Source organism: Equus przewalskii, chromosome 12, assembly GCF_037783145.1.
Source record: "Equus przewalskii isolate Varuska chromosome 12, EquPr2, whole genome shotgun sequence".
NCBI lineage: Eukaryota > Metazoa > Chordata > Mammalia > Perissodactyla > Equidae > Equus > Equus przewalskii.
Window position 1 is genome coordinate 322,167 of NC_091842.1, and position 10,177 is coordinate 332,343.

Genomic DNA, 10,177 nt, shown 5'->3' on the forward strand with positions numbered 1-10,177 from the left:
GTCACGCCCACTGAGCCTCCGACTCCTGGCGGGCAGAGAAGACCCCAGAACACGTCTTTGGGGTTAAAGGACAAGGTTTGATAACGGATGTGGGAATGAAGGAGGAAAGGTTGGTTGAATTGAGGACGGGGGCACGGGTCCCTCCCAGCTCCAACCTCTGCACAGAGGGTCGCTGGTTCCCCCCGGGGAGGGGGGGGCTCCGCAACACCCCTGAGCAGCCCGTCCTGGCCTGGCACTTCAGGGGCGCCCAGTTCGAGTTTGGGGCCAGGAGGGGAGGTCTGGGGACGCCTTGGGGCGTCGTCCCCGGGAGTCTCCGGCCAGAGCGAGGGCGGGGAGCACGGGGAGGCCCGGAGAGCTGCGGGGGGCGGCGCAGGCCTCGCTCTAATCGCCGGACGCTATTAAAAATAAAACCGCAGCTGGTCGTCATAGCGACCGCGACAACAGCGGCCGCGAGGGTGGCAGGACTTCTGCAGCCGCGCGACAGCCGCCTTTTTGGGGGACACTCGGGGCACGACGCGCGTGCGAGCACCAGGGCCCGCCCTGGGTGGGACGGGGACGCCCCTAACCCCACGCGCCCCACCCTCCCCCGGATCCTCGTAAGAAACTGGTCCCTAGAAAGTCTGTTTCCAAGAGCTGGAAATGGAGACCGGAGGACCGACTTGACCAAGGGGTCACCAATTTGGGTAAGAACTCGCGCCCGAGGCCTCCCTCCCCCGCACCCCGCCCTTTCACGCTCCGGCCGCCCTCCTAATTTAGGCCCCTGGAGGTGGATTTCGGATGCTCGGCTCCGAGAGGCCGGGCGCGCGGGGGCGACCGCACCTGCCAGCCCCCCGTCGTGATCCCCTCCGGACCAGGCGTGGTCACGTGCTTCCTCCTGCCCGGGAATCGAGTTTCACTTCCAGCCGCTATTAGGCGGTTCACACGGTTCGCTGCAAACATTGATAATGAGGCTAAATATACACTCCAGTCGGGAGGCGTGGGCGGCCGTGCCCGAGCGCGCGGGCGCGGCGTTCCGGGCTCTGCCGGGCATCCCCGCCCAGGCCGGGAGATCGAGGCGCGGTCCCCCCACCGACGCCCGGCTGTGTGCGGGAGGGAGAGACCCGCCCCCCGCCCCCCAGACTCCGGCCGCGGGCTGCGGGGGTGCGCGTCCCCGGGGGGCTGCGGGCGCCCCGAGACGGGCCAGAGGGCCCCGCGGAGGAAGGGGGCGCTGCGGGGTCTCCAGGTGGGGAGGCGCTGATGGGGGGTGAAGGTGCACCTGGCCGCCCGGGATGGCCGGCCGCCCCCGGAGCCGGAGCCGGGGCTTCTGGGCTATCTCGGGAGTCCCGGGCGCGCCCCGACGTGCCCGCAGGCCCGTAATTAAGGTGAGTGAGGCGCTCCAAATAGGCGGAGAGAGGGGCCCCCGTGCAGCTGGTTCCCTCCGGCCCACTGCCTGTGACCCTGCCAGGGAGGAGCCGGGAGGGCCTGGGCGGTTCCTCAGAGCTGGGTCGCGGGCTGGAGGGGGACGCTGCCTTTACGAAGGACCTGTCACCAAGCCGGGCGCTGTGCGTGGTGGGCAGCCAGCATGTCACCCTAAACTGCACCTCACCCCACTCCTGCTCTGTCTCTTGCTGCTCTGCGCCTGCCTGCGGCCTGGCCCCAGTCGGTGCTCCATCGCTGCCGTCGTTGTTGTTTCCCGGGGTCAGGGTCGTGACTAACATCCACCGAGCCCCTCCGTCCCTGAGCGGCTTCGTTTCCCGCAGCAGACCCCAGGGAGCACAGACCTGTCCCACCTCCCGTGTCACAGAGAGAGCGTTTGAACGCCAAGAAGTCAGGCCACAGGCCCCCGTCCCAGAGCTGGGGAGTGGCGGAGTACCGGGAGGCCGGCTCCCCGACGGCACGGGCCCCTCTGTGCCAGCCTATTAAATACACGCGACACAGGACGCATTTATCCCACGGTCTGCAGAAGGATGTGTGGCCACCGGCCATAAAGGATGTGGAGCCCAGGCCCACCTGATCCCCACTGCCAGGGGGGACGGGAGGGGCACACCCGAGTTTTGGCTGCCCTCTGCCCCTTGACCTTGGCCTTCTTGGTGTGGGTCGTCCCCAATCTGCCCTGGAGAATGGGGGCCAATAACCCCCACACAGGGCCATCTCCCCCGTCCACGAGGAATCCACCAGGAAGAGAAGCAGCCATGCACCTGTGCATACATGCACACACACACCTGCAGGGCCGAGGGGGCCCCAGGCCAAGGGCCCGGCTGCGCGGCTGCCTGCTCCCAGGTCACACAGGTGGAGGCCAGTTGGGCATCCACACCAAGCTCTCTGCCCCATGCCGGGGTGGAACCAGAACAATTTGTAATGACGTAACACCACCGTCCCCTTTATCTCTGGGCAAGGCTTTCTGGGTTCAGGGCCCTTAATCCCGGAGCAGCTCAGCCGAGTGGGCACGGCTCCTTGAAGATCAAAAGTGCCCGTACAGGTGTTAATTAAGCCATGCCCCTGGCCCGCCTCAGGCCCCAGAGGCTGGAGGCTCGGCTGGGAATCAGGCCTTTCCAGTTCAGGCTCCCCAGAAAGGAAGATAAGCCCGCGAGCAGAGCAGGCCGAGAAGGTGTTCTCAGTGTTGTCTTAACTCCCCATTAAATATTTGTATTTCCTTTTTTAAGTACACAAACAGAAATGCAGTTCCAATCGCGTCGAGCCCGCGATCCTTTGTGACTGTTTTGTGGGTGAAGGCCGACGTTAAGGGACGCTTGGTGGTGGCTTCAGGAAATGAAGGCTGTTGCTGGGCTGTGCAAACGGGAGCCACCGGCCCCGAGTGGCCGCTGGGCACGTGGAATGTGGCTGGTCTGAATCGTCGTGCTGTGCTGTGCGTGCAAGCTCACAGCCTTCGAGGACCCCGTAGGGAACAAAGGGTGTCAAATTTCTCATTGGTAACTTTTTTATTAATTATGTGTTGAAAAGATAGCATTTTTTAGAATGGAGTTAAATAAACTGTATGATTGCAATTCATCTCATCTGTTTGTCTTTCCTTTGTTAACGTGGCTACTAGAAAATTTAAAATGCCTTGCATGGCTCCAGTGATGTTTCTCCTAGAAAATGCTAGTCAAGACACCCGGAGTTCGTGTCTACACCGTGGAGCCAACTGGGTGAGGGGGCTGCCTCCTGCCCAGAAGACAGCAGAGCCCTGAACCCCCAGAGATCCTGGTGACCAGCAGAGCCGGGGGTCAGTTTCACCCTGACCCCCCCTCCTAGCTCATGAGCTGTGTGACCTTGAGCAAACTTTGGCGTCTTGCAGTCTCAGCTTCCTCCTCTGGGTAACAGCCAGCTCAGGGGGCTGCTTTTAAGAAATATTCACTCGGCAAGTATTTATGTGCCGGGCACCATGCAAAGCATTGGGGGTGCAGCCCTCTTGAGCCCACGATCTCTTTGGGGGAAGCCATAAAGAAGTGATAAATACACCATGTCAGGCAGGGTATTTTGGGGATGGGCAGGAAGACCTATCTGAGGAGCCGGTCACGAGAAGGTCCAGGTCAAGCATTCTAGGCAAAAACAACAACAGCAGGTGCAAAGGCCCTGAGGCAGGAACTGGCTTGGCTTGTTCAAGGAACAGGAGTAGGGGTTGGGTAGGAGGATATGAGCTGGGAGGGGAGGGCAGTGGGGCAGAGCAGGAAGGCCTCCAGACCCAAGTAAGAAATTCGGTTTTTATTCTTGGGGGACGGGGCCGTTGAAGGAAGGGCTTTGGGGGAACAAAATGTAGGAGCATAAACAGGAAGTTTGACGAGCGCCCCCAGCCTTCCAGCCTCCCAGGCCAAGCAGCAGGTCCCCCTTCCCTCCCTGGCCCCCCAGGGTCTTCGGGGTTCATGGGGGAGTCCCTGTGTCCTGGACGTGATTCCAAGGATGGGGCAGATGCTGGCCTGAGTCGTCCGGCTGGCCACCTGTTTGAACCCAGAGCCAATCCCGCCCCTCCTTCCGGGGTACCGCCCGCAGGCCCTGTCCCTCTGGGTCCGTTACGTGGGGGCGGGGGTGCCTGCAGCCCCCCTTAGCAGTCGGCTTCTGACGGGACTCACCCCCCGGGGCAGAGGTCAGAGGGTGGGGCTGGCTGGGGACACGTCTGCTGGCCTTCCACGCCTCCCGGAGGGAAGACGGGATCAGACATGGGCCCTCCCGATGGAAAAGGCTTCCTGGTCTGGGAGGCAGCAGCGCCCTGGATGGGAGGCGTGCGAGGAGAGCACAGGAAACACATTTCAGCAGGATTAAGAAACTAAGTTGTTAAGAAACGTTTTGGGGCAAACGCGCCGTGTGCGTCTCGCTGTGATGCGAGGGGACACGCCGTCACCTGCAGGGCTCTTGCCAAAAGTGGTGAGTCTCGATCCGATCTTGGGGAAGCAGTTCCAGAGACAGTCCACACGGCACCTGCCTGGATCCTTCAGGACCGTCGCTGTCAGTGTCATGGGGGGAACGCGGGAGGGAAGCTGTTCTAGACCAAGAGAGACTGGGAAGACGGGACAGCACAATGCAATGCCCCACCTCTGACCAGCGCCTGTGTCCCGACCAGTTAACAGCTCGAAGGACACAAGTGGGACCGCGGGAGAAATATCAGGTCCTTGCATCGCTGGTAAATCCCTGCGGGTGCTCATGGTGTGATGCTGACACAGAAGGACTTCCTTGTTCTTGGGAGATGCTGCGCTCCTGAGGCAAAGGGTCACGAGGTGGTTGGGGTAGGGGGAAGTATAAATGATGGAGGATAGATTGATAGATAATAGATACATACATACGTAGATGGAAGATAGAGGATGATGGGTGGATGGATGGATGGATGGATGGGTGGATGGATGGATGATGGATGGATGGATGTGGATGGATAGATGGATGGATGGATGGATGGATGATGGATGGATGGATGGATGGATGGATGGTGGATGGATGGGATGGATGGATGGGATGGTGGATGGATGGATGGATGGATGGATGGAGGTGGATGGATGGATGGATGGAGGTGGATGGATGGATGGATGGATGGATGATGGGGATGGATGGGGATGGATGGATGGATGGTGGATGGATGGTGGATGGATGGATGATGGGTGGATGGATGGATGGATGGAGTGGAGGATGGATGATGGGTGGATGGATGGATGGATGGATGGATGGATGGATGGATGGATGGATGGATGGAGATGGGGGATGGATGGATGATGGGTGGATGGATGGATGGGTGGATGGATGGGGATGGATGGATGATGGATGGATGGATGGATGGATAGATGATGGATGGATGGATGGATGGATGGATAGGTGGATGGATGATGGGTGGATGGATGGATGGATGGATGGATGATGGATGGATGGATAGATGGATGGATGGATGGTGGATGGATGGATGGTGGATGGATGGATGATGGATGGATGATGGATGGATGGATGATGGATGGATGGATGGATGGATGGATGGATGGATGGATGATGGATGGATGGATGGATGGATGGATGGATGGGGTGGATGGATGGTGGATGGATGGATGGATGGATGGATGATGGATGGATGGATGGATGGATGGATGGATGGATAGATGATGGATGGATGGATGATGGATGGATGGATGGTGGATGGTGGATGGATGGATGGTGGGTGGATGGATGGATGGATGGATAGATGGGTGGATGGATGATGGATGGATGGATGGATGATGGATGGATGGATGGATGATGGGTGGATGGATGGATGGGTGGATGGATGGGTGGATGGATGATGGATGGATGGATGGATGGATAGATGATGGATGGATGGATGGATGGATAGATGGATGGATGATGGGTGGATGGATGGTGGATGGATGGATGGTGGATGGATGGATGATGGATGGATGGATGGATGGATAGATGATGGATGGATGGATGGATGGATGGATGGATGGATGGATGATGGATGGATGGATGATGGGTGGATGGATGGTGGATGGATGGATGGATGGATGGATGATGGATGGATAGATGGATGGATGGATGATGGATGGATGGATGGATGGATAGATGATGGATGGATGGATGATGGATGGATGGATGGATGGATGGATAGATGATGGATGGATGGATGGTGGATGGATGGATGGATGGATGGTGGATGGATGGATGGATGGATGGATGGATAGATGATGGATGGATGGATGATGGATGGATGGATGGTGGATGGTGGATGGATGGATGGTGGATGGATGGATGGATGGATGGATGGATAGATGATGGATGGATGGATGATGGATGGATGGATGGTGGATGGTGGATGGTGGATGGATGGATGATGGATGGATGGATGATGGGTGGATGGATGGATACACAGATGACGGACGGAGGATGACAGAGCACAGACAGACAATGTGGGTGACAGGTGAACTGAGGTGAAGAGGAGACAGCTGTTCATTGTACTATTCTTACGACTTTTCTGTGAGATTGAAATTTTTCCAAATAAAACTTATGAAAAGATGCTAATTCCTATTTTAGTTTTCCTGTAGTTTACCAAACTTCTGGAAGACAGAGAACAAGTCACAAATAAAAAACCAGGAGGAGTGTTATATTTCACATTTTTAAGTTAAAAAAAGACCGTGGGGTTTGACAGTATGGAAATTTAAAACATACAGTAAAAATTTAAAAGCCTGAACGGACGGAATTCTCCAGTTAAGTGTGATAACTGTATTCCCTGTGCACTTTTTACCTGCACAGAATAAGTATATTCACCCAATTTTAACAGCACATTTACCTACCGAGGTTCTTGTTCCTGTTCTTTTGTCAGAAAACCAGAGACAACACACAACAGAAGAGTCGCAGCCCAGGACCAGCAATGGAGGACAGGTCACTTCACCGCCCATCAACAACGCAGACCCAAATCGAAGCCCCCGTCTTGGGGGAGGTGACGCTGGGCTGAGGAGGGGCCGTGGGTCGCGCTGCTGTTCCGGGGGTGCTGTGGGCACAGTCAGAACTGGGGCCCTTTGGCCTCAGGCGCCATAGCGGCCGTGGGCCCCGAGCCTGGAATCCCGGGTCTGGGCGCCCGGCGTAAGAAACGACCCAGACGCAGGACGGCCACGTCCTCACGGCGCCCAGAGCCGCGGGATCTGAGGTTGCAGAAGCTGGAAGGGACCTAAAGCCCCAGGAGGTGATCACGTTTCCGCGGCCCCTCTCCTGCCGCTGGACGCCGTCCGCTCGAGGGACGGCTGGGAGGGCCGCTGCCGTCCTGTGGGAGCTCTGGGTGCGTCCTGACACTCGCCTGCTGTTCCTACGCCGTGCTTTGGGCTCCCTGGTGGTCTGAGCGTGAGCAGAAATGGCACTGCCCTCGGCGGGTCAGAGCCCGGGGCTGCTCGCCCGGCCTCTTTGCACCCATGTCCAGGCGGTCTGCGATGTGCCAATATTGCTCATCTAAGAAATTGTCGCTTCTATTTCAAAAGAGGCATTTAGGCATCAGAAGCGGGGGCTGGGGCTGGGGGGTGCAGGTCCCTCCTCAGGTGAGGCCTGGGCAGAGGTGAGGCCTGGGGGGAGGTGAGGCCTGCGGGGAGGTGAGGCCTGAGTGGAAGCGAGGCCTGGGCAGAGGTGAGGCCTGGGCAGAGGTGAGGCCTGAGTGGAAGAGAGGCCTGGGAGGAGGTGAGGCCTGCGGGGAGGTGAGGCCTGGGCTGAGGTGAGGCCTGAGTGGAAGAGAGGCCTGGGCAGAGGTGAGGCCTGGGTAGAGGTGAGGCCTGAGTGGAAGAGACGCCTGGGCAGAGGTGAGGCCTGGGCGGAGGTGAGGCCTGGGCAGAGGTGAGGCCTGCGGGGAGGTGAGGCCTGGCTGGAGGTGACGCCTGGGAGGAGGTGAGGCCTGTGTGAGGTAAGGCGTGGGAGGAGGTGAGGCCTGGCTGGAGGTGACGCCTGGCTAGAGGTGAGGCCTGCATGGAGGTGAGGCCTGCATGGAGGTGAGGCCTGCATGGAAGTGAGGCCTGGCTGGAGGTGAGGCTGGCATGAAGCTCCTCGTCCACACTGGCCCACTCCCGGACAGCCATCCCAGGCCAGCTGAGCCTGGCTTCAGACTTGGCCTCTCGCTGACTCTGTGACCTCAGGCAACTCCCATTGTGGCTGGGCTCCAAGCCTCAGTTTCCCCATCTGGGAAAACAGGGACGATGATCCTTCTGCTCCAGGGTTGTCGCAGGAAGAGAATACAGAAGTGACATAAAAAGTGCCGAGCATGGGGGCCTCACAGCTGTCGCTCTCCGACCCCGGTGGCCCTGCCCTCAGCCGCCCTGGGTGCCTGGAGGGGGCGGGCGCTGACGCCCAGGCGGCAGAGGGACAGCACGGCTCGCAGCCTGGAGGGCTGGCATCTGGGGCAGAGACAGAGCTGGTCCGGGCTGGTGGGTGTGACTTGGTGTCTCTTCCCGCAGGCAGGTGTCCTCCGGGCTGAGAGTGGGCTGGGCCTCCCACCTCTGCCCTCCTGGGCCCAGTGAGGTCTGGGGCAAACGACCTTCTCATGGGAAAGGCTTCTGCACACGGGCCTGGCTGTGCGGGGAGCCAGCAGCTTCCGGGGATGGAGCGCAGCTTCCCTGAGAGCAGGAGGCCGGGGGCCGGGGAGGGGGAGGGAGGGCCGCGGAGGGCTTCCAGACCCCGACATGCACAGAAGCTGTAAACCAAGCAGGACTCCCCAGCCTCCACTGCCCAGGTAGAGCTGTCCCCCAAAATGCCCAATTTCCAATTCTATAGACATAGGGACTCTTGGTTGTTGTGACAAGTCAAAGAGGCCTGAGGAAACAGGAGTAGGCCTTGGTCCACGTGACTGCCAGGCTCAGAAGTGCGCAGCTTCAGGTGTGGCTGGATCAAGGCGCTCAGCCCACATCTTCAGAACAAGCCCTGGGCCTTCATCTCCCGCTCTCTTCACACCATGAGATGGCAGCCAGCAGCCCCCGCTGGACGCCCTCCTGGGCCGGAACTTGTCAGAGCTTCAAGGCTGCATCTCACTGGTCCAGTCGGGACGCTGCCTGTGGCCAGGGGTGGGGTGGGGGGCGCAGTGCTCTGCTCGGCCAGGCTGGACCCAATGCCCCAGACTCCTGGGGTCGCCCTCAGCCCTCCAGGTAGATGTGACCCACCCCCGTCCCCTCCCTGGACAGCCCCCCGCCTGCTCTGCTGGCTGGGCACCCTCAGACGCCAGCCCATGGAGCACCCTGGGAGGGGGCGCTGGGATGCGGGCTCGCGCCTCTGCTCCGAGCGGCCCCGACAATGGCCTCCTCCTCCAGGGAGCTCGCCGTCTGGCATCTCGACTCGGGGCTCGGGTCCAGCGGCGGGCGGCCGCCCCCGTCTGTGCTGCTGGAGGAGCCGTGCTCATCAGCGGCTGTTTTTCTTGCCAGGAAAGAGCAAAGTACCGTCAGATAATCTTGTCAGATAATCTTGTCCTTGTCCCGCTGTGACCGCAGGACACCTGCTGGGAGGGGAGGCCCCGTGGCCTCTCCTTGGGCGGGCGCTTCCCTCTGGTGGGACGGCCCGAGCTGAGCGTCACGCAGGTCCCTCTGCTTCCCGAGCTCCTGCTACGGCCATCCGTCTGTCCATCCACAGGGGCGTCAGAAGGGCAGTTCCACGGCCAGCAGGAAGGAGCCAGTCCTGGGTTTGCCGATGGCTCCACCACCTGCTGGCTGTGCAACCTTGGGCAGGTCGCTTCACCTCTCTGATCCTTGGTGGCCTCAGAAACAGTAGGGAGGTCATTAAAGCCAGAATAGCTGGAGATTCAGGTTAATTAAGGTCACGCCCTGGAAGTGCTCTGGGTCACGCTGCAGCCTGTGGTTTACCACCCGGTTGTGTGTGGTGCTGTTTGCATAGACGCCATGCCTGCATCCAGCAGGCGCTCAAATGATGCAGCGGTTCCTCCCGCAGCACAGAGCGCCAGCCCGTGCCCGACGGCCCTGTGACGAGAGCCCAGGGAGGGGCAGCCGCGGGCACCCCGCTCATCACCAGCCCACACCCGTCGGGTCTCAGGACCTCCCCACTGCAGCTGCTTGTTTGGGCCGATTCCCTCGTGGTGACAAAGTGGCTGCCAGAAGCAGCTTGGGCTTCTTCCTCCTCCCAGAGCAAGAAAGTGCGAGAACATTCCTTCTCCGGTTGCTTTCCCTTAGGGCTGAGGAAGCTCTTTCTCGGAGGCTCCCCGAGTCCAGAGAGGGTGAGACGCCCATTTCTGCGTCCAGTCACCCCGCCCCGCGCC

At 59.9% G+C, this 10,177-nt stretch overlaps 1 long non-coding RNA gene across 1 annotated transcript; it reads left to right on the top strand.

The window, feature by feature from the left end:
• The first annotated feature begins 425 nt into the window (after nucleotides 1-425).
• LOC139074678 (uncharacterized) lies at nucleotides 426-2,988 on the top strand. The gene is made up of 2 exons (XR_011524304.1): nucleotides 426-683; nucleotides 2,643-2,988. It is a non-coding gene; the product is annotated as an uncharacterized lncRNA (long non-coding RNA).
• The last annotated feature ends 7,189 nt before the right edge of the window (nucleotides 2,989-10,177 follow it).